Below are 27,846 nucleotides of genomic sequence, written 5' to 3'. Positions count from 1 at the left end.
GATGGATAGAAACAATAAACGAACGCTCCATATTAAAAGTAAATACAATTATAATTCCACACAGTGAATGCGGCGTCTATCTATATATGTGTATGTATTTACAATGAGTCATGTCTCCAAACAGAAACAGCTTTAGTACAAATATATATCTGTCATTAAATGAGAACTTTCCCAGGACGCTCCCACCCTCCATGCTCTTACATCCCTACATAGATTGTAAGGAACAGAAAGTAACTGCCATTCTTAGATTTGCGATTCTTTAGAGAATCGGGTCTTACTGGTTGGCTTAATATTCTAAAGGTACTTCTAAGTTTGCTGCCTAACTGGCTTTTCATTCCCTGTATCTGAAAATTTTAATTATGAATTTGGAGCTGTGTCTGGCCACACAGTCATAGGTGAACAGGTAATAACCACAGCTGGCTCTGTAACCCTGTAATAAGAATCAGTAGTGAGTAAGAGATGCTGCCATTCTTCATATTATAAAGTATGCCACTTAGGAAGTGTAGTTGAAATAGAGGCACTAGGGGTATGGTTCTTGGTAATTATTCTTGATGGAATAATAGTGTTAAATACTGAGCTATAGTCTGTAAAAACAGCTCAGGCATAATAGTTTTTATTATCTGGTATGCCAGAACGGCGTGACGTGCATAGGATATGGCATATTTGTTTACTGTTTGTAGTGATAAGCAAAGTGAACATGCTCTGAACTATACAGAACTAGCGAACCCGCGGTGTACCATACGCCGCATAATCAGGCCGCTTTTTTAATGATTTTTAAGCACAGGGAGAAAATTAACATTTGAAAAATCGGTAATGTAATAAATCACAAAGAAAAGTAACATTGTAACAATGCACGGAACGAACCAACATACAATATGTCTGTGACTGAAAACTGGCGGACTGCCGTCGTGCCTTCTCCTCCCAGAGCGAGGGATCGGGGTGGACGGCGCTCGGGCGCGGAGGACGGAACGGGAGGAGAGGGGAAGGATGCCCATTCCGCCCCCTCCGTCATGCTAGTCTGCTGATTTCTCGTTCAGTATGCACTGCTTGCTCATGTGCCCACCCCCAACTCGTCACCTGACTCTTTGCACAGTCCACATGCACCTGTGAGTCACATAGACATTTCATTTTTCTTTGCGGTTTTGGCTGCTTTTCTATATATAATCCACCAAGTCACCCGACCACGGTAGTAGCGAGGGGGGGGAGGGGGTGTGTACAAAGGGTAAGGACGTAATCAGTGCGAGCATATGACCCGCTAGCCAACCCGCGGTGTAGCATACGCCGCATAATTATGTATTGATGGGTGAACACTTCCTGAACGACACAGTTGTCCAAACAGAAGTGAAAACAAAATCGAGCCCAGTGCATTCTTTAACTGCCTTGTAGCGCAGTGGTAGTGTTGCTGCTTTGCAGTAGGGAGACTGTGCAAGATTTTGGGTTCGCTTCCCGGTTCCTCCCTGTGTGGATAGCGCTTTGAATACTGAAAACACTGGTATATCAATGTAATGGAGTATTATTCTTATGTGTCCAGCGCTCTCTCTTTCGTGCGCGCACGCCTGTATGTGTGTGTCGCACGCTCGCTCGATGCATGTGTTCCTGCAGGCATACCAGTAAGTGAATGAAGAGATGGAACTCTGGAGAGAGCAATATACCACTGTCCGTGACTGAACACTGGTTTTGGCAGATACATGCATATCTTTTTGAAAGTTTGGCCCTATGCCTTATTAATTGTCATCCCAAAGGCAAATCTAACAGGAAATTGTCTAAAGTTGTTAAAGTAAAAGGCAAATTATCCGTGACAAACAAACTGTTTTACACGCTGCATACCAACCCGCGGCGTACTATACGCCGCATAATCGCGCCGCTTTTTAAATGTTTTTTAAACAGAGGGAAAAAAATGAACATTTGCAAAATCCGTAACGCTGCTTTCAGTAAGTACAAGGCACACGTGTTTAATTTGTCCGCCACTTTTTGCCAGCCGTCTCTTCTGGTTTGGGCTGCTTTTGCAGTGTTACCGCTTGTGCATATTAAATCTTGAAATCCTTCGAGTAACTAATTAACTAACTAACACCCACCCACCCCGCTTGTGTGAAAAAAATGCGCCCGTTCTGTCATCATTTTGTTGCAGCCTATCAAAGACTTGCTGATCATGTTTTCTAGACTCAATATACATTGGCTTTTCACTCAGCGCGGGGGCACGCATTCATCTCGGATTATTACATCCTGCTAGAATAATTTGCTACACGGCTGCGTTTGAAAAACCGACTTATCCCGGATGAGTTTCACCGGCATTAACGATTAGGAATCTGGTTGGAACAAAACCCTGCCTCCACAGGGGTTCACCAGGACCGAGTTTGGGAAACTCTGCTGAACACAGACGAAACCGACTCAGGTGAGGAGTTGGGGCGGGCAAAGTAGTTGCAGCTATTGATTATTCAGTGTTATTTACCTGGGTGTTTTTAAATGCATGTTGAAATATCTCTGCACTCAGAATGTTTTTGAACAAATTGTGCATTGAAAGATCTGTTTGGAATGCGTTTGTTCGGTGGAGTGGGTGTTTAAATGTGCTTTGAGAGATTTCTGGCGCGTGAAGGTTTTGGAGCAGTGTTGACATTGAAAAGAATTCATCAGGGAATGTGTTTTGAGATGGTTAGTAAGGTATCTGCATGCGTGAAAGTGTCGCAAATTTTGCATACAACTCTTTGTGTTGATTGGATCTGCATATGGTTGTGGAGATCCATCTCACCTGTGAAGTCCTCGTTACAAAATGTGCAATTGAAGGTGAGAGTGGAATTAGTTCGTAAGTATTTCTTGAGAGCGCGAGTTGTTTTGAAGCATTGTTGGCAATGTTCACATTGCATAATTCGTTTAGTGTTGTGTTTTTTTAAATGTGCGTTCAGATATCTCTGCACTCGGAAGCTTTTGGAACAAAAGGTACATTGAAAGTCCTGTGTGGAATGCGTGTGTTCAGGGGAGTGTGTCTTGAAATGTTTTTCAGGAAGAGGAGAGTGGGCAGGTGACGTCACATTAGTGTGGCGAGCAAGTGGGTGTGCACCCTGTGTGCATATACTGACAGCGTCAAAAGATGTCACCAGAAGGTTATCACGTGTGTATTTGAGAGGCCTGAGAACCTCGTAATGCCCATGATCCAAAGGACCGCTAAAGAGCAGGGATATGGAGAGACGCTGGGCCGGATTGTAAACTTGAAGAGAGGCATGAGGACGTTCTTGGAAGTAAATGCTGATAGTAGCTGGAAGGATTTGGGACATTGCCACAATTTCTGCCTTGCCACCATAGACTCCGGACGTATTCATGTAGTCAGCGTATTGTTGAGCAGACTGTATAACAATGCCTCTGTGACTAACAACAACGGACACCACGTCGCCGAAGTTATCCCAATGTTGGCAAACAAAGCCAACAGCCATGTTGCGAAGTTTGAGAGCAACAGTTTCGTCAATGACATTTTTCCAAAAAAAACCCGACTGATAGAAACAAACAGTTACCTGATGCAGGAATTTCTATAACATTGAAAGAAGTGTTGTTTCCATGAAATACATTTGAAGCGGTAGCCATGGAGGGCAAAAGAACAGTAAACGTGGCTCACAGCTGGGTTTGGACAGCAGCACAGACCAAAGCGAGTGAGTATGTGTTTGATGAGCTGTTCGAGTTGGCGGGCAGTGCTCTGAGATGCGTTCCCGATAACGTGGGAGGAGGGGTAGAGTTTCTGGGCGGGGCTTCGTTGTTCCTTTCCCATGGTTTTCAATGGTGGACGCGGTTGGGTGTCGTAACCGAAAAGAATAATGAAAAGTCAATGTGGCTCAGAGGTGCATGTGGACTCCTAGCACAGACGAAAGGGACTAACTGGGTGGTCGGTGAGTTTTTGCGTCCAGGCACATGAGCAGGCAGAGTAAATGCCTAGAGAGTGAGGGTAGACGTGGGCCGGGGAAAAAGGAGTGTTGGTGGGCGGGGAAACGTTTTCCGTGTTCCTGCAGGAGCATCTAAGAAGATGCATGTTTGTCGCGGATGTGGTGGACGCCGGTCAGGAAATAAGGAGTGTTGGTGGGCGGGGAAACGTTGTCCGTGTTCCTGCAGGACCATCTAAGAAGACGCATGTTTGTCGCAGATGCGAATTGCTGTATGTAGCGTGTAAAACAGTTTGCTATGGTGCACGTGGTCGTGCATCGTAACCGAAAAGTCAACATGGCTCAGAGGTGCATGTGTACTGTAGCACAGATGAACATAAATGACGGCGTTTTTTCCGAGTTATCGCGTCCGAGTTGGTGGGCGTGGCTCTGTGAGTTGTCGTCGTATCCAATGGTCTTAGAGTTGGTGGGCGTGGCTCCTTCCTGCGTGCGCCATTGGCGTCTTACTTGTCGGCGGTTTAGTGAATTATATATATAGATGTTTTATGTGTCCCACCATCAGGCTAATTCCTTTTATATAATAGCACCCTGAAATTGGCCTCAACATTGACATCATAATAATTCATGACTCAGCTACACAATTTCTTCACGTTAAGTGTTTGCAGTTACATTGCATTTGTAACCCTAAGACCGCAGCATCTTTAAGAAGAAATTTTCTCAGCATCCTAGCTATAGTGAAAGAGTTGGTGTTTCTGCGTTTGGTAAGTGTATTCCTTGTGGTTTATGTCTGGTATGAGTTCTAAATTAAAAGTAAATGCAAGTCAGCTGTTTTCTATAGTTCCCCAGGGTTTGTGTGTTGTGTGTATCAAACGTCATCATTAGACTATATAAATAGAGGAGCATTTGTGTAACAGCTGTACTGTCCCAGAAATTACAATATACAAGTCAGTTGTATTTATTAAAAATAACACAAGATGAATTAATAGGAGAGTACGAAAGTAACAACAAAGCAGGAAACATTCTGCCCTTGTGGGCTTGATTGGGTTTTTAACTGTTTCTGTTAAGTCAGAGTAGCTCAACCACTTGCTCACATTCAGTGTACTGTAGCAAAAGCTGCTTCACTTCCTGCCAATGAACACTTGCCCAACTCATCTCCTGACTCTAGACAAGCTGCTAGTAAAGAGTGACTAGGCGGTTGTCAGAAAATATGGCATGTTAAAGCCCATTGAGTCACTCCTTGTGTGATTTTTGGGCTCTACAAGAAATAAGTTGTTGTTACTTTAACCCCTCCCAAGGGTTTATAATGGGCAATCTCTCTAACTGCTTCTAGTGTCAGGAGTACCCTGTGGAAGTCCTAAGGCGTTCTTCTAGAGCTTCCCCCATCCTTTTTGTGTCTCAGCCCTTGTAACCTAACACCCCTGAACTTCATTTTTACTTGAAGGACCAGTCACTATTTTTAGCACCCAAGTGGACTGCCATTTGAAATATGCACTAAGGAAACATAAATTCTAACTGGACGTCCATGAAGCCAAATATTGATGTAGTGGTGTCATAGGTGGTCTGTGGCATTGGGCAAATTTTAAATAAGTAATCATGCCCCACAAAGTGCTTGCTCCAATTGGGTGTGGGTGTGGGATTGTGCAGGTGCTTTTCGCTCTACAGTTAGTTGAGGTGCCGGCTGTTCATGCCACATACATTTCCAGAGGCGGGAGGATTAGTCAGGCACCTCAGTGGTACCACGGTGGAAGCGACTCCTTGCACCTGCGCCCAGTCAGGCAGCTTTGGTGGGAGACAGATGAAAGATTCAATAAGAGAAAGAAAGAATGGAGACAGAGGTTAAACAATGGTGAGAAGGCAGGAGGTGGGTTCGAGACAAACAAGAGTGGAGCTAACCCACACTGTCACATTTGGTGGCAGCGGTGGGGTGAGCTGATGCAATGAGGAACAAAAAGCAGAAGACAGAAACAGCAAGTGGGTTAGGTGCCAGACTCATTTTAAGAACCCATGGACTCAAGCCAAAGAAGGACGTTTTCAGAATTTTGAGCTTTTTAATGGACATTTATTTATGGTTGGTTTTAATTGCCATTTTGGAGTTCTTGTTCTTTTATTGTCTGGGTTTTACAAAGGGGGCTTGGGTTTTGTTTAAGACTGGGTTTGTTTTAGTGCTTTTATTATTTATTGGTTTTAGTACAGTGTGGGGCCACACCATAGACCTGGGCCACCAGTTGCACTTATATTTGAAGTATTGCCCTTCCCCATTGCTACTTCTAGGTTAATTTATAAATAGGTACATCATTCTGCACTGGTAATATCCTTCTTTCAGCACTAGAACACTAAAACAATTGTGTTGAAAACCCATCTTTTCACCCAAGAAGCTCACTGAGATTCTCCAAAATAACATTAGGCCGAGATTTGAAAGTCCCTAAAGTAGCTACTCTCTACCACTTATACTGGTAATTTATTCCATGCCTCTGTGGTTCTTTGTGTGAAGAAAAGTTTTCTAACATTTAATGCAAAATTCACCATTAATAGCTATCTTAACCACGGCCTTGTGTTTTTGTTAAAGAATTTATTTTATAGTAACATTTGGGATTTGCTGTACTACTTCCTTTCATAATTTTAAACACTTCGATCATGTCACCTGTTAATCTCTGTTTGATTAAACTGAAAAGGTTCAGCTCCTTCAGCCTCTCATGTAATGTCATATGTCTCAGTCCAGGAATCAGCCTAGTCTTTCTTCTCTTGACTTTCTTAAGAGGTGCATTGTTTTTTTTTTTTTTTGTATTATGGAGACCAAAATTGCACACAGTGCTCAAAGTAAGGTCTCACTAGTGCATTTTATAACTTAAGCAGAACCTCCCTTGACTTGTGGTCTACACATTGTGATATTTAATCTAACATCCTATTAGGATTTAAAATGACTTCAGTACACTGTCTGGACACTGATGAGTCCACTACAACTCCTAGGGCCTCCTCATAAGGTGTACTTCGATATCAAAATTTAAAAAAGCACCAGCAGGTTACCAAACATGCAGCCAAAATTATTGGAACTGATGTAGGTGATTTGTTAAGTGTGTTGTCAGAGGACTGGAAATCAATTAAGCTGAGGATAGACATATTTTGCATGCAGAACTTACCTTCAATAAATCAGTAAAGCTGCTCAAGAAGCTCTTTTCTTCCAAGTACCATAATGAAAATTCTGAGAGTGTAGAGTTTATAATACATTATGTATTACATAGCTGTTTTAGGTAAAAACTTACTGTCAAACTATTATGAGTATGGTATTTAGAAAAGTACTGGTTTTAAAAATGTAGATATTTCAGAATTTTTGTGTAACCTGTTTGTCTCTTTGTGGCTTTATTTTTTGACTGTTAATGGGATACAACTGAGAAATCAAATATGTTTTCTTGTGTAAACATGAGTAAATACAAACCTTGAACCTCTTATTTCTTTCCATGTCATTTTCAAAGTAGACAGTCTCATTATTTTCCCTGATTTTCATTTAATCAAAAATAATTTTAGGATTAGCCTAGAATGATAGGAAACACCCCCCTTAAAGTTGTCACATCAGCTTCCCTCTTCTTCCTACATCTTCAGTTTGGAATTGAAGATGTGTACATCTTGGGACACAAGTGACTTGTCAACCTGGTTTCTCAAAATGCCAAACAACTCACTAGCAACATATCATGAAACTACTAATGTTTTCTTTTTAAGATCAATCACATCTGGACAAGATGTACCCAAAACTAACCAGAGTTTTAACAGTAAAAAAATGTGACTAAGCCGCATTTTCTAAATTTAAGTGAATATTGTGATTGACCAAATCCCTGTAACAATGGTTTAAACTTTATCAAATTATACTTATGTTTATTGATAAGGCATATGGCAGAATTTGATCTTATTACCAATGTCAAAAATTAGATAAAAAGGATCCTTAGTGAGCTTTTTTATCTACTGAATAATGTTATACAATGCCAAATGTTTTGTTTGAAATAAAAATAGAAACTTTGTAACTGATTATGGTACTTTCAGTAACAATAGCTGCAGGAGTTTCCTTTATATTCTTTGCAAGCGTCTACCATCACTTTGCAGGAATTTGGACCATTCCTTTTTGCAGCACTGAACAAGTTCAATGAAATCTGTTCATTTCCAAGCTTGAAGTGCTAATTTCAGTTACTGCCACAATATCTCAATGAGGTTAAAGTCCAGACCTTAAATAGCTCTAAAATATTCTTTAGATTTTGACTTGCTTGTATGTTTCAGATTGTTTTCATAAGCAACTCAAATACAGAGAAGTATATACAGTGGTGTGAAAAACTATTTGCCCCCTTCCTGATTTCTTATTCTTTTGCATGTTTGTCACACAAAATGTTTCTGATCATCAAACACATTTAACCATTAGTCAAATATAACACAAGTAAACACAAAATGCAGTTTGTAAATGGTGGTTTTTATTATTTAGGGAGAAAAAAAAATCCAAACCTACATGGCCCTGTGTGAAAAAGTAATTGCCCCCTGAACCTAATAACTGGTTGGGCCACCCTTAGCAGCAATAACTGCAATCAAGCGTTTGCGATAACTTGCAATGAGTCTTTTACAGCGCTCTGGAGGAATTTTGTCCCACTCATCTTTGCAAAATTGTTGTAATTCAGCTTTATTTGAGGGTTTTCTAGCATGAACCGCCTTTTTAAGGTCATGCCACAGCATCTCAATTGGATTCAGGTCAGGACTTTGACTAGGCCACTCCAAAGTCTTCATTTTGTTTTTCTTCAGCCATTCAGAGGTGGATTTGCTGGTGTGTTTTGGGTCATTGTCCTGTTGCAGCACCCAAGATCGCCTCAGCTTGAGTTGACGAACAGATGGCCGGACATTCTCCTTCAGGATTTTTTGGTAGACAGTAGAATTCATGGTTCCATCTATCACAGCAAGCCTTCCAGGTCCTGAAGCAGCAAAACAACCCCAGACCATCACACTACTACCACCATATTTTACTGTTGGTGTGATGTTCTTTTTCTGAAATGCTGTGTTCCTTTTACGCCAGATGTAACGGGACATTTGCCTTCCAAAAAGTTCAACTTTTGACTCATCAGTCCACAAGGTATTTTCCCAAAAGTCTTGGCAATCATTGAGATGTTTCTTAGCAAAATTGAGACGAGCCCTAATGTTCTTTTTGCTTAACAGTGGTTTGCGTCTTGGAAATCTGCCATGCAGGCCATTTTTGCCCAGTCTCTTTCTTATGGTGGAGTCGTGAACACTGACCTTAATTGAGGCAAGTGAGGCCTGCAGTTCTTTAGACGTTGTCCTGGGGTCTTTTGTGACCTCTCGGATGAGTCGTCTCTGCGCTCTTGGGGTAATTTTGGTCGGCCGGCCACTCCTGGGAAGGTTCACCACTGTTTCATGTTTTTGCCATTTGTGGATAATGGCTCTCACTGTGGTTCGCTGGAGTCCCAAAGCTTTAGAAATGGCTTTATAACCTTTACCAGACTGACAGATCTCAATTACTTCTGTTCTCATTTGTTCCTGAATTTCTTTGGATCTTGGCATGATGTCTAGCTTTTGAGGTGCTTTTGGTCTACTTCTCTGTGTCAGGCAGCTCCTATTTAAGTGATTTCTTGATTGAAACAGGTGTGGCAGTAATCAGGCCTGGGGGTGGCTACGGAAATTGAACTCAGGTGTGATACACCACAGTTAGGTTTTCTTTTAACAAGGGGGCAATTACTTTTTCACACAGGGCCATGTAGGTTTGGATTTTTTTTCTCCCTAAATAATAAACACCATCATTTAAAAACTGCATTTTGTGTTTACTTGTGTTATATTTGACTAATGGTTAAATGTGTTTGATGATCAGAAACATTTTGTATGACAAACATGCAAAAGAATAAGAAATCAGGAAGGGGGCAAATAGTTTTTCACACCACTGTATGATGATGGCAAGCACTTCTCCCTCTACAATTTCCAAGTCACTTAGTATCTTCTTAGTTGTCCATTTTATTGCTGGAAGGTTATCCACTTCCTCACATATGAAGACTTAAGAAAAATGCAAGTTTAGAGCATCTGCTGTGTGTATTTTTATTCCCCTTTACTATACCTGATACACTTCACCTCCTCCTTGACTATTCTTTTACTAGTAAAATATTTAAAGAATCTCTTTGGGTCATCTTTCGCCTTATCTGCTATATTCCTCTCTAACTGCCTTGTATCATCCCTAATATCCTTCTTAATGGTTGCCCTCATGCTCTCATAATCCCTATGACTCAAACTGGAGTTATTCGCCTTACATACCTTATGCAGCTGTTTTTTTTTTTCCTTTGCAGCTTCTTTTTCAACTCTTTATTAACCCACTGCAGAGATTTTAATTTCTTGCTTATTCCAAATTTAGGTATGTACTTGTCCTGCATTATATGTAATACATTTGTAATCCTGTTCCACTGCTCGACTGTCTCCACACTTAAAAGTTTATCCTAGTTTATCCCCCTTAGACTTTGTTGCATCTGTTAAATATTTGCCCCACCAAAGCTACAGTTTTAATCTTTGTATCTGCACTCTTCCAAAACACTGAGAATTGTATTATTTTATGGTCACGTTACCCTAGTGGTTCAATCCCCTTTACACCCTCAATTCTATCCTGATTATTACAAAGTACTAAATCTAGACAGGCTTCCCTCTGCATCTGTGCTTTAACACACTGTCTTAAAAAACAGGCACTGCTAAAAATGTTGTAAGGATTTGTACATTACTGATATTGTATTATTTATATAGATTTGTGTATGCTGTTTAAGCCTGTACTAAGCAAAGAGGTCTTTATAAGAACAAAATAAAGTAAAAAAGAAATTGTTGAAGAAATTCACTCAAAATACTATATGTTGCAAAAACATCCCACTTCTACTGAAAGTGGTGTAAAGTGACACACAAAACACAGATACAGAGTTTGGGTACCACCTTGGTAACCCTGTATAATGACTGTTTTCACTAGATCAAACACTTAATTAGTTGTAGTGATGCTTTTGCAGACACAAGTCCAAAGAGAACTGAATTAGGTAACAGATTTTTCTAGTTTATAAAGGAAGATGGTAGGAAGGGGTGGGTCCAGGATGATGGACTCCTGAGATGACATCAGTGGTGGTAGAGTCATCAGTCATCCGGACTGCAGAGGGAGAAAGAGAGAAAGGATCAGAGAACAGAGAACAGAGCCAACATTTGCCTCTGCAGGTAATTATGCTTACTAGAGCCCTTACTCTGCCTGCCATGCACACACATGCGACACTGGGTATTCAGCTGTTGACTTCTATTAAGATTATTAGTTTTTTATTTATTTACTTTTTAACCACAGGTATTTCATCTAGACTTTATTTATTTATTCATTTTTGTTGAACTAAACAGAGGCATAGCTAGGGTTTTCAGCGCCTGGGGACAACTGAAGATTTTACTCCCCCTCCTGTTTGCCAAAATGCAATGGGGAAGGGAAAGAAAATTTTAATAAACGTATTTAAAATAATAGTATTTTAAGAAAAAAATGTCATTTTTTATTTTAAATAGTTTTAAATTTTTACATATTTTAATTTTTTAAAGCACTTTTATGCATATATTTTCAAGGTTTTGCTAAATTTATAAAGATTGAATGAAATAAAATACAGTAATCCCTCGCTATATCGCGCTTCGCCTTTCGCGGCTTCACTCCATCGCGGATTTTATATGTAAGCATATTTAAATATATATCGCGGATTTTTTGCTGGTTCGCGGGTTTCTGCGGACAATGGGTCTTTTAATTTCTGGTACATGCTTCCTCAGTTGGTTTGCCCAGTTGATTTCATACAAGGGACGCTATTGGCAGATGGCTGAGAAGCTACCCAGCTTACTTTTCTCTTTCTCTTGCGCGGACTTTCTCTGATCCTGACCGTAGGGAGACTGAGCAGGGGGCTGTTCGCACACCTAGACAATACGGACGCTCGTCTAAAAATGCTGAAAGATTATCTTCATGTTTCTATCTTTTGTGCAGCTGCTTCCTGAAACGACATGCCCGGTGCTTCGCATACTTAAAAGCTCGAAGGGCACGTATTGATTTTTGCTTGAAAAACAAACTCTGTCTCTCTCTCTATCTCTTCCTGCTCCTGACGGAGGGGGTGTGAGCTGCCGCCTTCAACAGCTTTGTGCCGCGGTGCTTCTCATACTTAAAAGCAAACAGCCCTATTGATCTGTTTGCTTTTTTTCTCTATCTCTCTGACATCTGCTTCTGACTTGAAGAGGAAGATATGATTGCATTCTTTTAATTGTGAGACGGAACTGTGATCTCTGTCTTGTCATGGAGCACAGTTTAAACTTTTGAAAAAGAGACAAATGTTTGTTTGCAGTGTTTGAATAACGTTCCTGTCTCTCTACAACCTCCTGTGTTTCTGCACAAATCTGTGATCCAAGCATGACAATATAAAAATAACCATATAAACATATGGTTTCTACTTTGCGGATTTTCTTATTTCGCGGGTGGCTCTGGAACGCAACCCCCGCGATGGAGGAGGGGTTACTGTAATTAAGACAACAATGGTAGTTCGAAAATATAATTATTCTAAAATAGTTTGATGTATAATGCTTTATAACATTGCAAAAAGTTAAACATTACATTGGATATAATAATATAATAACCTGAAAATGAAGTTAGTATAAAGTAAAAAAAATAGTTTGATGTATAATGCTTTAAATGTAATTATTAACTTCAAAGAGAAATTTTCCCAGCCTTTGCTGCTGCAAATTTATCGATTAGTTCATCAAAATGTATGCTGTCGGTAACCTGCCGCTCCACACTCGGTAAAGCCAAGGCTGACAATCTTTCCTGTGCCATGGATGATCTCAGGTAGGACAAGATAAGTTTTAATTTACTGAAAGATATTTCACAACTGGTGATGGAGGTTCCAACAGTCAGTTAAATCTGAAGACCAACTCTCAGATTTGGAAATACATCTTACCCATACTGTACAATAAAGCGAAGCAGGTCCTCTGGTGTGAAAAGCTGAACATCAGCTCCTGTCTTGAGTAGCATTCGGCAGCATCTTTTCTTACAAAAATCAAGAATATTTATATAATAATTAAAAATTTATATATTACTTATCCCTTAAACTATGTTGTCTGAAACATTGAAAAAAATACAGTGGTGTGAAAAACTATTTGCCCCCTTCCTGATTTCTTATTCTTTTGCATGTTTGTCACACAAAATGTTTCTGATCATCAAACACATTTAACCATTAGTCAAATATAACACAAGTAAACACAAAATGCAGTTTTTAAATGATGGTTTTTATTATTTAGGGAGAAAAAAAATCCAAACCTACATGGCCCTGTGTGAAAAAGTAATTGCCCCCTTGTTAAAAAATAACCTAACTGTGGTGTATCACACCTGAGTTCAATTTCCGTAGCCACCCCCAGGCCTGATTACTGCCACACCTGTTTCAATCAAGAAATCACTTAAATAGGAGCTGCCTGACACAGAGAAGTAGACCAAAAGCACCTCAAAAGCTAGACATCATGCCAAGATCCAAAGAAATTCAGGAACAAATGAGAACAGAAGTAATTGAGATCTATCAGTCTGGTAAAGGTTATAAAGCCATTTCTAAAGCTTTGGGACTCCAGCGAACCACAGTGAGAGCCATTATCCACAAATGGCAAAAACATGGAACAGTGGTGAACCTTCCCAGGAGTGGCCGGCCGACCAAAATTACCCCAAGAGCGCAGAGACGACTCATCCGAGAGGTCACAAAAGACCCCAGGACAACGTCTAAAGAACTGCAGGCCTCACTTGCCTCAATTAAGGTCAGTGTTCACGACTCCACCATAAGAAAGAGACTGGGCAAAAACGGCCTGCATGGCAGATTTCCAAGACGCAAACCACTGTTAAGCAAAAAGAACATTAGGGCTCGTCTCAATTTTGCTAAGAAACATCTCAATGATTGCCAAGACTTTTGGGAAAATACCTTGTGGACTGATGAGTCAAAAGTTGAACTTTTTGGAAGGCAAATGTCCCGTTACATCTGGCGTAAAAGGAACACAGCATTTCAGAAAAAGAACATCATACCAACAGTAAAATATGGTGGTGGTAGTGTGATGGTCTGGGGTTGTTTTGCTGCTTCAGGACCTGGAAGGCTTGCTGTGATAGATGGAACCATGAATTCTACTGTCTACCAAAAAATCCTGAAGGAGAATGTCCGGCCATCTGTTCGTCAACTCAAGCTGAAGCGATCTTGGGTGCTGCAACAGGACAATGACCCAAAACACACCAGCAAATCCACCTCTGAATGGCTGAAGAAAAACAAAATGAAGACTTTGGAGTGGCCTAGTCAAAGTCCTGACCTGAATCCAATTGAGATGCCATGGCATGACCTTAAAAAGGCGGTTCATGCTAGAAAACCCTCAAATAAAGCTGAATTACAACAATTTTGCAAAGATGAGTGGGCCAGAATTCCTCCAGAGCGCTGTGAAAGACTCATTGCAAGTTATCGCAAACGCTTGATTGCAGTTATTGCTGCTAAGGGTGGCCCAACCAGTTATTAGGTTCAGGGGGCAATTACTTTTTCACACAGGGCCATGTAGGTTTGGATTTTTTTTTCTCCCTAAATAATAAAAACCACCATTTACAAACTGCATTTTGTGTTTACTTGTGTTATATTTGACTAATGGTTAAATGTGTTTGATGATCAGAAACATTTTGTGTGACAAACATGCAAAAGAATAAGAAATCAGGAAGGGGGCAAATAGTTTTTCACACCACTGTAGATACCACTATGAAAGAATTCAGAGATCCTGATTATCTTATTGTAATTAAAAAGTCAAATGTTTGTATGTGTTTGTATAATTTAATAAATAAAAAGTCTCTGAAAATGATAACGCCATGTCATTTTCTTTAAAATCTAAATCTGTCATTAGTTTTTGTAAGGAAAAATTTGCTTTCCGCATTTAAAAATGATTTTAAAGAAAGTATATAGCAAATTCTAAAGCAAAATAATTATATATTTATAAAAACCGCATTACTTACAATTTATTCGTACGGAAATATGATGGGGAAACGTCTAGACTTTTGTAGCCATCTACTAGAATACTTCACCACAGCCCAATCAATTTTCTGTCAAACACATAAACACAAATCACTTGGCACATAGAAATGGCGTTTGCAACAACTTAGACAATAATACACTAATGCCTCATGTCACTCGCGCGATCTGTTTAATAACATCAAAAATGTTTCTGGGTGGGAGTCAAGCATGTTAGAGTAGTGGAGGGGATAAATTATTGTCTGTTGGGTATGTTTTTTATTTACTTTTTAGTGCATTTAAGAATGGAAAACATTTCTTTCTAAAATTTCGTAACATCAATTTGGCGCCCCCTGGATGCTGTGCCCAGGGCCCCTTGCCCCAAACCCAACCCCCCCAAGCTACGCCACTGTAACTAAACTAGTTTTATCTGTATTTCCACTTTGTTGGTGATTTAGCAAAGTTGTTTACTTCCTCATACTTTGGAATTTTAATATATTTATAGATTTTGTGCTACTCCTGTATTCTGCAGATGTTATATTTAGAATAAACAGGTTTCTTCATTTATGTCTAATGAAACGTTTTTTTTCCTGATTACTGTCTTTGTTTTTTTTACTTAAATATCTGATTCATCTACATTTCTATGGCTGCCCCAGTCTAATTTTTTAGAGCTGGTTTGCATTTCTTGTATAATGACTATTGCTAACTAATGCTTTCAGTGGATTAGCAATCCGTAATAAAACATAATTATACTTTATACAAGGAATAAGAAGCCTAGATGTGAAAACTTAGAAGGATGGAATTCCCCAGCTGCAGAAAAAGTATTCTTCTTTTGCCAGCCTCATGGAAATAGTCATAGAAACCATGGTCGGCAGTGTATTCATGTGTAAGTTATGCAGCTCCAACTTTCTTGCTTGGATTGTTTCATATAGAGAATAGGAACCTTGTGTATAAAACGTGCTTATGTTCAGAAATGTGCATAAAAGTTATGAACAGAATCGGTGACAAAGGGCAGCCCTGGCAGAGTCCAACTTTCACTGGAAACAGGTTCGACTTACTGGCAGCAATATGGACCAAGCTCTGACACTGGTTGTACAGGGACCGAACAGCCCTTATCAGGGGGTCCGGTACTCCATACTCCTGGAGCACCCCCCACAGGATTCCCCAAGGGACACGGTTGAATGCCTTTTCCAAGTTCACAAAACATATGTAGACTGGTTGGGCACACTCCCATGCACCCTCCAGGACCCTGCCAAGGGTGTAGAGCTGTTCCAGTGTTCCGTGACTAGGATGAAAACCATACTGTTCCTCCTGAATCCGAGGTTCAACTATCTGACGGACCCTCCTCTCCAGGACCCCCAAATAGACTTTTCCAGAGAGGCTGAGGAGTGTGATCCCTCTGTAGTTGGAACACACCCTCCAGTCCCCCTTCTTAAAGAGGGGGACCACCACCCCGGTCTGCCAATCCAGAGGCACTGTCCCCGATGTCCATGCGATGTTGCAGAGGCGTGTCAACCAAGACAGTCCTACAACATCTAGAGCCTTGAGGAACGGGTGTATCTCCTCCACCCCCGGAGCCCTGCCACCAAGGAGTTTTTTGACCACCTCGGTGACCTCAGTCCCAGAGATGGGAGAGCCCACCTCCGAGTCCCCTGGCTCTGCTTCCTCATTGGAAGGCATGTTAGTGGGATTGAGGAGGTTTTTAAAGTACTCCCCCCACCGACCCACAATGCCCCAAGTTGAGGTCAGCTGCGCACCATCCCCGCCATACACAGTGTTCTCCTCCTCAAGCCGCCACCTTATCGTAGTGGAGTGGTGTGCGTGTCCCAATGATCCTAGGAGCTCTGTTGTCGGGCCTTTATGCCCCTGGTAGGGTCACCCAAGGCAAACTGGTCCTAGGTGAGGGACGAGACAAAGAGCGGTTCAGAAAACCTCCAATGATGAATAAAGATCTTTGGATGGCATTTTCCCTCGCCTGGATGTGGGTCACTGGAGCCCCACTCTGGACCCATGGGGCTCGGCCGGGCACAGCCCGAAGAGGGAAGGTGGGTTCAACTTGTAGAAGGGGCCAAGGAGGTTGGGTGCAGTGTGAGTTGGGTGGTGGCCAAAGGCAGGGACCTTGGCGGTCCGATCCTCATCTACAGAAGCTGACTCTTGGGGCATGGAATGTCACCTCTGTGAAGGGGAAGGAGCCTGAGCTAGTGCGCGTGGTCGAGAGGCTGTTCCTGTGTTCTATCTGAAGAAATTAGTTTGAAATAATGGCATTCATTTATCATGCTAATTCCATTCTTATTTCCAAATTACTAGTACCATGTCACCTCTTAATCTGTGTTTGTTTAAACATAAATGTCTCAACTTGTTAGTCTTTCCACATACAAGTGTATACAAGTAGTTTAAGCCTAGCATTGCTGAAATAGGGTTACAGTGATCCCTCGCTATATCGCGCTTCGCCTTTCTCGGCTTCACTCTATCGCGGATTTTATATGTAAGCATATTTAAATATATATCACGGATTTTTTGCTGGTTCGTGGATTTCTGCGGACAATAGGTCTTTTAATTTCTGGTACATGCTTCCTCAGTTGGTTTGCCCAGTTGATTTCATACAAGGGATGCTATTGGCAGATGGCTGAGAAGCTACCCAACTTACTTTTCTTTCTCTCTCTCTTGTGCTGACTATCTGTGATCCTGACGTAGGGGGTGTGAGCAGGGGGGCTGTTCGCACACCTAGACGATACGGACGCACGTCTAAAAATGCTGAAAGATTATCTTCACGTTGCTACCTTCTGTGTGCAGCTTTTAAGTATGCTGCACGGTGCTTCGCATACTTAAAAGCTCAAAGGGCACGTATTGATTTTTGACTTTGTTTTTCTTTCTCTCTCTCTCTCCCTGCTACTGACGGAGGGGGTGTGAGCTGCCGCCTTCAACAGCTTTGTACCGCAAGCCAAACAGCCCTATTGATTTGTTTGTTTTCCTCTCTGTTTCCTTTGAAGAGGAAGATATGTTTGCATTCTTTTAATTGTGAGACAGAACTGTCATCTCTGTCTTGTCATGGAGCACAGTTTAAACTTTTGAAAAAGAGACAAATGTTTGTTTGCAGTGTTTGAATAACGTTCCTGTCTCTCTACAACCTCCTGTGTTTCTGCGCAAATCTGTGACCCAAGCATGACAATATAAAAATAACCATATAAACATATGGTTTCTACTTCGCGGATTTTCTTATTTCGCGGGTGGCTCTGGAACGCAACCCCCGCGATGGAGGAGGGATTACTGTAATAGCTAATTTTTCAACTTTCTGACGTGATGTTATATTGAATGTAATGAAGAGACAACAACTGAACCTACTAACTCTGATGAGGCCTCAGACATAAGTTATATTCCCTGAGGCTAACAATCATTTGACTTGTAATCAATGCAAAGTGCTTTGCAATGTAACATCCCTTTAGTCATATAAATTGTTTCTAGATAGATAGATAGATAGATAGATAGATAGATACTTTATTAATCCCAAGGGGAAATTCACATACTCCAGCAGCAGCATACTGATATAAAAAAAAAAAAACCAATATTAAATTACAGAGTAATAAAAATGCAGGTAAAAACAGACAATAACTTTGAATAATGTTAACGTTTACCCCCCCCGGGTGGAATTGAAGAGTTGCATAGTTTGGGGGAGGAATGATCTTCTCAGTCTGTCAGTGGAGCAGGACAGTGACAGCAGTCTGTTGCTGAAGCTTCTCTTCTGTCTGGAGTTGACACTGTTTAGTGGATGCAGTGGATTTTCCATAATTGATAGGAGCCTGCTGAGCGCCCGTCGCTCTGCCACAGATGTGAAGCTGTCCAGCTCCATGCCAACAATAGAGCCTGCCTTCCTCACCAGTTTTTCCAGGCGTGAGGCGTCCTTCTTAATGCTGCCTCCCCAGCACACCACCGCGTAGAAGAGGGCGCTCGCCACAACCGTCTGATAGAACATCCACAGCATCTTATTGCAGATGTTGAAGGACGCCAGCCTTCTAAGGAAGTATAACCGGCTCTGTCCTTTCTTACACAGAGCATCAGTATTGGCAGTCCAGTCTAATTTATCATCCAGCTGCATTCCCAGGTATTTATAGGTCTACACCCTCTGCACACAGTCACCTCTGATGATCACGGGGTCCATGAGGAGTCTGGGCCACCTTAAATCCACCACCAGCTCCTTGGTTTTGCTGGTGTTCAGGTGTAGGTGGTTTGAGTCGCACCATTTAACAAAGTCCCTGATTAGGTCTCTGTACTCCTCCTCCTTACCACTCCTGATGCAGCCCATGATAGCAGTGTCGTCAGTGAACTTTTGCACGTGGCAGGACTCCGAGTTGTATTGGAAGTCCGATGTATACAGGCTGAACAGGACCAGAGAAAGTGCAGTCCGCTGTGGCGCTCCTGTGTTTCTGACCACAATGTCAGATGTGCAGTTCCCAAGACGCACATACTGAGGTCTGTCTTTAAGATAGTCCACGATCCATGCCACCAGGTATGAATCTACTCCCATCTCTGTCAGCTTGTCCCTAAGGAGCAGAGGTTGGATTGTGTTGGAAGGCGCTAGAGAAGTCTAGAAACATAATTCTTACAGCACCACTGCCTCTGTCCAAGTGGGAGAGGGATCGGTGTAGCATATAGATGATGGCATCCTCCGCTCCCACCTTCTCCTGATATGCGAACTGCAGAGGGTCGAGGGCGTGTTGAACCTGTGGCCTCAGGTGGTGAAGCAACAGCCTCTCCATGGTCTTCATCACATGTGACGTCAGAGCAACAGGCCGGAAGTCATTCAGCTCACTAGAACGTAATACCTTTGGGACTGGGGTGATGCAAGATGTTTTCCAGAGCCTCGGGACTCTCCCCTGTTCCAGGCTCAGGTTGAAGATGCGCTGTAGAGGACCCCCCAGCTCCGATGCACAGGCCTTCAGCAGTCGCGGCGATACTCCTTCTGGACCTGCTGCTTTGCTGGCACGAAGTCTCCTCAGCTCTCTGCTCACCTGCGCTGCTGTAATTGTGGGTGGGGTTGTCTCTCCTATGCTGGTATCAGCAGAAGGATGTGTGGAGGGTGCGGTACTCCGAGGTGAGAGTGAGAGTGGGTTAGGGTGGCCAAACCTGTTAAAGAAGTTGTTCATTTGGTTTGCTCTCTTCACGTCTCTCTCGATGGTGGCACCCCGCTTCGAGCTGCAGCCAGTGATGATCTTCATCCCATCCCACACTTCCTTCATGCTGTTATTCTGCAACTTCTGCTCCAGCTTTCTCCTGTACTGCTCCTTCACTGCCCTGAGCTGGACTCTTAAGTTCCTTCTGCACGCGCTTGAGCTCATGCTGATCACCGCCTTTAAAAGCCCTTTTCTTCTGGTTCAAAAGGCCCTTGATGTCACTTGTAATCCATGGCTTGTTGTTAGTATAGCAGCGTACAGTTCTTACTGGAACTACAATGTCCATACAGAAGTTGATGTAGTCAGTAGTGCACTCAACAACCTCCTCAGTGTTCTCACTATGTGATCCGTGCAGGATATCCCAGTCTGTAGTTCCAAAGCATTCTCTCAGAGCCTTCTCTGCCTCAGGGGACCACTTCCTGAATGAGCGTGTGGTTGTAGGTAGGACCCTCACTCTTGGTTTGTAGTGAGGCTGAAGCAGACCCAGGTTATGATCTGCTTTCCCAAGCGCAGGCAGTGGGGTGGTGCTGTATGCGTCTTTAACGTTTGCATACAGTAAGTCAATAGTCTTATTTCCCCGGGTGTTACAGTCCACATACTGGGAGAAGGCAGGTAATGTTTTGTCCAGCGTCACATGGTTAAAATCTCCAGCGATTAGCACAAGCACCTCAGTGTGCTGCATTTGTAACAGCAACAGCAGAATGGATGATGTCACTCGCTGTCTCCACATCCGCCCGAGGAGGGATGTAAACAATATCAACAATGACGTGTCCAAACTCTCTGGGCAAGTAATAGGGACGCAACAGTTCGATGTCCCTGCAGCAGCTGGAGACTTTGACATTAACATGTCCAGAGTTACACCACTGTGTATTGACATAGAGAGCTAGACCTCCACCTTTGTGCTTCCCGCATGTACTTGCATCTCTGTCCGCTCTAACTGTGCTAAACTCGGGTAGCTCCACGTTAGCATCTGGGATGGTGGTAGTTAGCCACGTTTCGCAAAAACACAACAAACTGCATTCTGTGTAGGTTCTGACATTTTTCACCAGCGCAGCCAGTTCGTCGATCTTATTTGATATTGAGTTCACATTTCCCAGGATCACAGAAGGCACCAAAGGCTTAAAACACCACTTTCTCGCAAACCACTTCATTTTTAGCTTAGTGCCAGCTCTGCTGCCACGATACCGCCTTCTTACCTCGTCAGGTAAATAGGGAACCACACCGGCACTGGCATTTGTTCTCAGCGCTCGAAGTTGAGTACTTGAATAGACGAGTCTCGCCATGTAAAAATCCATGCCCACGTTGTAAAAGTAAGTGTGTCCAGGGAACAAATCCACATAACATAAAGTGATAGGAGTGATCAATAAAAAAGAGAAAAATAAAAGTAGAAAAATAAAGTCGTACATGGAGCTGCTGAAAAGGCTGCCACTCTCGGCGGCGCCTGAGTCATATTTTCTGTACACAATCTGAATGTTTACAGTTGTGATTTCACTTTCACCGTTAAGTCCTCTTCATTTGGTGTATAGTAATCCCTCCTCCATCGCGGGGGTTGCGTTCCAGAGCCACCCGCGAAATAAGAAAATCCGCGAAGTAGAAACCATATGTTTATATGGTTATTTTTATATTTTCATGCTTGGGTCACAGATTTGCGCAGAAACACAGGAGGTTGTAGAGAGACAGGAACGTTATTCAAACACTGCAAACAAACATTTGTCTCTTTTTCAAAAGTTTAAACTGTGCTCCATGACAAGACAGAGATGACAGTTCCGTCTCACAATTAAAAGAATGCAAACATATTTTCCTCTTCAAAGGAGTGCCCGTCAGGAGCAGAGTCTGTCAGAAAGACAGAGGAAAGCAAACAAATCAATAGGGCTGTTTGCTTTTAAGTATGCGAAGCACCGCGGCACAAAGCTGTTGAAGGCGGCAGCTCACACCCCCTCCGTCAGGAGCAGGGAGAGAGAGAGCCAGAGAAAAACAAAGTCAAAAATCAATACGTGCCCTTTGAGCTTTTAAGTATGCGAAGCACTGTGCAGCATGTCCTTCAGGAAGCAGCTGCACACAGAAGGTAGCAACGTCCCTGTCGTCTAGGTGTGCGAACAGCCCCCCTGCTCACACCCCCCTAAGTCAGCGCAAGAGAGAGAGAGAAAGTAAGTTGGGTAGCTTCTCAGCCATCTGCCAATAGCGTCCCTTGTATGAAATCAACTGGGCAAACCAACTGAGGAAGCATGTACCAGAAATTAAAAGACCCATTGTCCGCAGAAACCCGCGAAGCAGCGAAAAATCCGAGATATATATTTAAATATGCTTACATATAAAATCCGCGATGGAGTGAAGCCGCGAAAGGCGAAGCGCGATATAGCGAGGGATCACTGTACTTTTTAGGATTTTGTAAACATATCAAATATGTTTAATTTCAATTTGTAAAGCTATTTACATTAAAAGTCTGAATTCTATCCACATCAACCTGTTATGGTTTTCTAGGCTACTTGACAGGCTGCCTAGTTTAGTCTCATATGTAAACTAAACCATACTTCTGGTTTGGTTCTTATTTAGGTCATCTGTAAAAATTATTAAAAAGATAATTCCTCTCAGCACTGCTCCCAGTTTGAACATCGCCTACTTTAGAAAGATGTAATTGTACCATGTATACCTTTGCTTTCTCTGTATGAGTCTTAATGCCTCTGATACAGTATGTGGATGCTTATGTTTTCATATGATACCTTACCAAAAGCTTAAAATCTATATACTGAATATTGAATGCACCACTTGGAAGGAATGCTTTTGTTACTTTTAAATGAAATTCTAGCATATTATTGAAACAGAATCCTCTCCATCTCAAAGTCCTCCTGTTCAAGAAGTCTCCATTCTGCCTCTGCCTATCTGATGACTGTCCCTTCTATTACCAGACTTGTCAAGACTGGACAATGCGTCTCCATTCTTGCACCAAAGCTGTGAAGATGATCTCTCTTTGGCTATTCGAACTGCATCCAGTGTACTCACGTTTAGGTGTCTTTTGGAAATGCACCTTTTCAATAAATATGCTCAGTTTTTGTACTTCAGGGATAGCTACTGTTGTACTGAAAGAGTGTTTACAATACTAATTTTTGTTTTCTTCTAGCGGTAGGTGGTACTACTATTCCCTTTTGGTTTTTTTTATAAACCTTATTCTCTGTTGTCTTTGCTTGCACCTTCTGATAATTCCTGCCTGTGTTATAACTTGCTTTGTAAGTCACTTTGGATAAAGGCATCTGCTAAATAAATAGTGATAATAAAATAATCCCATAATGGTTGCAGTTTGTTTTTCTAATGCACATAAAGCTTACTACTTTATTTTTATTGCAGTTAGCCTGATCACATTTTTTACACAGTGGAGTAACGTTTGCTAGCTTCCAGCCCAGCATGCTCTTGAAAATATGTGTTAAGGGTTTTTTTTATTTATAATTACTTGGTCCTTTGAACACTCCTGGACAATATCGCATTGCCAACTGCAATGTAGGTCCTAGAGTTGGAAAAGCTGAACATCAGCATATTTTTTGTTTTTTTTGTTACTCTATTCACACCAATTGTTTCTATTGGGGAGCATAAGTATTTCTGTGTTTTTGTTTTTTTTAAACAGATGACATCCTCCTTAAGAGCGATACTGACATCTGGATTTGCAAGATTCTTTAGCGAGGAGAGCAGAGTAGAGTTTCTTTCCGGATCTCCTGTACACATGCTTTGTACTTTTGTGAGGCGAATCCGGGGCTGAGGAGAACATAGAATATTAAGGTATTTCTGTGTGTGTATGTATGTATATATATATATATATATATATATATATATATATATATAATATATATATATTTGTTGCTTTTTATATTGATTTTGTACAGATTCATAAAATAAATTTTCTCTTCGAATGAGAGCTGTTACTGAGAATTTTCATAACACTGCAGTCTAGTCTTTCCTGTTTTACCGCAGTTCAACTGTTCTGCTTCTAATATCTTACTTACATATCTGTCTCACACTGGTGACACTGCTACAATACCAATCAAATACAAAAAACACAATGAATATAATATCATATACTCAATGCAACATATTTAATATCAGTGTGATGATGCGGGTTCAGCTCCATGCTCCCATCCAGCTTCCGGGAGTCCCTGAACCCGACACCGTCGGTAATGTCACGGATGATCTAGACAGGGAAGACATCAACATTGAAGCAAGGGGATAGTGCAAAAAGTGCAGAATGCTTTTATTTAAAAACCAACCAAAAACAGTGTTCAAATAAATAGTGCAGTGCATCAAAACTCTTCAAATAAATAATCCAATAAAAACAGGTGAAAGGGTGGAGGTTAAAAACGCAATAAATAAATCCTTTAAAAATGACGTTAAAACAATGGCTGGAGGCAGTCTTTCTTTAAAAATCCAGTGCTTGCTTATTCCTTACTGGCGACTCCCCTGATTCTCCCATTCGGGTTCCACAACAAGGGAGTCGCCCTACCAGCAAATGCAGCTCCTTCATTTCTGGTCCGGTAGCCCTCCGATCCCCTGCTACGTCGGGCTCCAGCCGGACTGAGTCTTGGGTTCCTTCCCCAATGGCCAGGGCGCTCACGCTGGGGCTTAACATGCCCAAAGCCTCCACAACTCCCACTACCTTCTGCGACGAGTCGTCCTCACTATTGGTCACTCCAGCTCCTTGGGACTGTTCAGCTGGAGCAACTGCTTCCAACTGCCCCTCTGCCGAGTGTTGGCAAAACACTCCTCATCAGGGGCTCTTCACCCAGTTGCCTGCTTTATAGTGAGTCTGCTTTCTCTCGCTCCTGCACCAGCTCTCAGCCTCCAGCTTCCTCTTCTTCCTCCTCCTCTAACCTCCACTCACTTTTTTGATCTCCTCTCATCTGCCTTGCGCTTCTATTTAATATTACGGGGACGTGGATCAGGTGTGGCAATTAGTTTTTTAGTTAGTCAGATGACTGGAACTGCATGGAATCAACAAGAGAGGCAGGTGTATGCTGGAGTTTAGCCTCTTAATTTCACTCTTATGGAGTCATTTAAATGTTCATCTGTCAGTCTTGTTCTGAACTTAGATTTCATGACATCCATCCATCCATCCATTTTCTAACCCGCTGAATCTGAACACAGGGTCACGGGGGTCTGCTGGAGCCAATCCCAGCCAACACAGGGCACAAGGCAGGAACCAATCCCGGGCAGGGTGCCAGCCCACCGCAGGACACACACAAACACACCCACACACCAAGCACACACTAGGGCCAATTTAGAATCACCAATCCACCTAACCTGCATGTCTTTGGACTGTGGGAGGAAACCGGAGCGCCCGGAGGAAACCCACGCAGACACCGGGAGAACATGCAAACTCCGATTTCATGACATTCATGTCAGAAAAGGCAGACTTAAAGAGGTATGTAAACCCAAAAAATGCAGACATTTTCAGAGCAGCTTGGTGAAGATTCTTATAGTTATCTGACTCTGCTAAGCATCAGAAATGCTGAGAATGCTGTTGAGACCTTAACTGCACATTATTTTGAAGGTTTACTAATATATAATATATAAAATCCAACGTCTCTCTGTCTGTCTGCTTTTCATGAGAGAACTACTTAATGGATTTAGATGGTTTTTATTTCTATAATTTGCTTGAACATTACGGTTGATTTTGCGACTTCTCTCATTTCACTATCTATCATAGTTCGCTTGTAGTACCGGTTTATTGCATGAATCCAAGAGACACAGCGGGCCAATGGGAGGGGAGGCGGGGGGGAGCTGGCTCTCCTCACTCACTTGCCAGCTTCGGGACGTGTTCCTTAACTCCGCTTAGCTAGCGAATGAGAGAACAATTGAATTCAACTTTGTCTGATATATCAAAATAAAGTGTTACTTAGGTTTTGATGAGTTTGAGTCCAGGTAGTCTCTTAAGTGTATGTCACATTGAAAAGATAGATTGCAATTCAGATTGTGGATTGTGATTTTGTGTTAAAAGGATTGTGATATGATTTTTTTGGAAAGATCGCCCACCCCTAATTTGACTAATCAAGTTTTCAAATTTATGTAGGATTCATTAACCCTTTGGCGAACTACTTAGAAAGGAGTTGCAAGCTACCGGTAGCTCGCGAGCGACGTGTTGGAGACCAGTGAAGTAAAATATCCAGAGGTGCTTGACAAAAGTTTTATTGCACTGAACATGTCCTAGAGAAGGAATAAATTGTAAATATTTTTCGTAAGCCAACTACACTTTCTGTTAATGTTAACAATCTCTGTCCACTGACACATTAAAGCTGACTTTTTAAACAACTTTACCATCATTAAACTGCATAATATTTAAACTATTATATAATAACAATAAAACAAATAAATAGTGCAACTTCCAGTAATAATACTACTACTTCAAAGCTTCAAGCCCTGGTACATTACACAGTAGTCAACAAAGAAAAATAAAATAAAATAAAATAAAACAAATGCAACTTGGTGTTGACATCTTTACCAACTGAACCATCATTAAGGCAAATTACATTAATATGGATCTTGCTTCAAGCTAAGCTATATACATAAGTAATAAAACTGCAACTTGCATTTATAATACTATTTGTGGTATAGCAGGTCAGCGGTTTCAAAAAAAAAATACAGCCAATTTTTAAATCCAGTTAGCTGTGTCCGTCTCTGTGGGTGAGATTGCACGACCGTGGGGAGTTGATAAGGTGATTGGAGTGAGTCGCACCTGCATGTGCTGGGTGCGATCGTTCTCAATTGCTTCATTGGCTTCCTGTGGCGTGTGATGAAGGAGCTGCATCCATGGAGACATATATTTATGGGCAGGCAGGATAGGGGGAAGGAAAAAGAGAAGATAGAACAGAAGGAGGTTAAAGAAGGGAAAAGGCAGTCATGGGAGACAAACCAGACACCAGGAAGGAGAAGGCAGCACGAGTTGGAGCTCCGTGAGGGAGCACAGGCTGAGGTGCTGTAGGGGCTGGTTCACCCCCACTGACTAAGCGTGTAGAGTGGGGCAAGTGTGATGTAAGATCTTCCAATGGATCCGATGAGCGACTGAGTGAGCGCGAAGGAAGACGGGAGGTGTGCTGACCTTGGACAGTCTGGCTGTGCAGTGTGGCAGCAGCCAAGCTGGGGTCGGCAGAAAGAAGTTCATGCTGGCAACACCAGTGATGGGTGAGCTAGGGAGACAGAAGGTGGTGGGCTATGATCGGGTTTGGAGAAAGACTGCATCTTAACCTCTATTTTTAAACAGATTTATTTATTATGGATTTTATCCCCACGTTTCACTGGTTTTATGGACTTGCTATTTATTTGGGTACTGTATTTTTTTGAACACTGCACAATGGACACTTTTGGTTTTACTTTTGACTGTTTTTAATAAAAGCACTTGAGCACTTTCCACCATCCCCTGGCTTAAATGAGATTTGTCAACTCATCTCGGTCATAACTTTTGACGGTGTTGGTTCATGCCCTGATGTCCAGAACCTTCCAAAATATTAAAATGATAATAATAACATGTTCAATTGACATAGAATGATAAAATGTTTTCAGTGACAATAATGTTTTTATTTTTTAAGGACATTTGTAATAATTGATTGTGATAAGTGATCCGTGGTGTAAGATTATTTTAAATAAATAATTGCAACCCAAGGGCGTGCAGGCTTGAACTGGGTGCAGTTTTGCATCAGCATGCTTCACTCCAGTGTTGATGGCGGCCCTTGGCTGACCACACAGTCGTGCAAGGTGAGCAGATCAGTGAACGTCTGCACTCATGCCTCTGAGGTAGCAAGGTATTGCATCTGCACCCAGTCAGGC

At 41.9% G+C, this 27,846-nt stretch overlaps 1 protein-coding gene across 2 annotated transcripts in view; it reads left to right on the top strand.

The window, feature by feature from the left end:
* The window catches only part of LOC114645811 (butyrophilin subfamily 1 member A1-like), an 84,881-nt gene that overhangs the window by 3,622 nt on the left and 53,413 nt on the right, over window positions 1–27,846 (top strand). The window contains exon 2 of one of the 2 annotated variants that reach the window (XM_028793666.2): window positions 23,660–23,811. The exons of the other annotated variant lie outside the window; for it this stretch is intronic. The gene's annotated coding sequence lies outside the window, so the exon portion shown is untranslated. The remainder of the gene's footprint in view (window positions 1–23,659; window positions 23,812–27,846) is intronic. 2 annotated transcript variants of the gene reach the window in all.

Source organism: Erpetoichthys calabaricus, chromosome 2 (genome assembly GCF_900747795.2).
Source record: "Erpetoichthys calabaricus chromosome 2, fErpCal1.3, whole genome shotgun sequence".
Lineage (NCBI taxonomy): Eukaryota > Metazoa > Chordata > Cladistia > Polypteriformes > Polypteridae > Erpetoichthys > Erpetoichthys calabaricus.
Note: the sequence above shows the minus strand (reverse complement) of the source record. Positions and strands in the feature narration are given on the sequence as shown.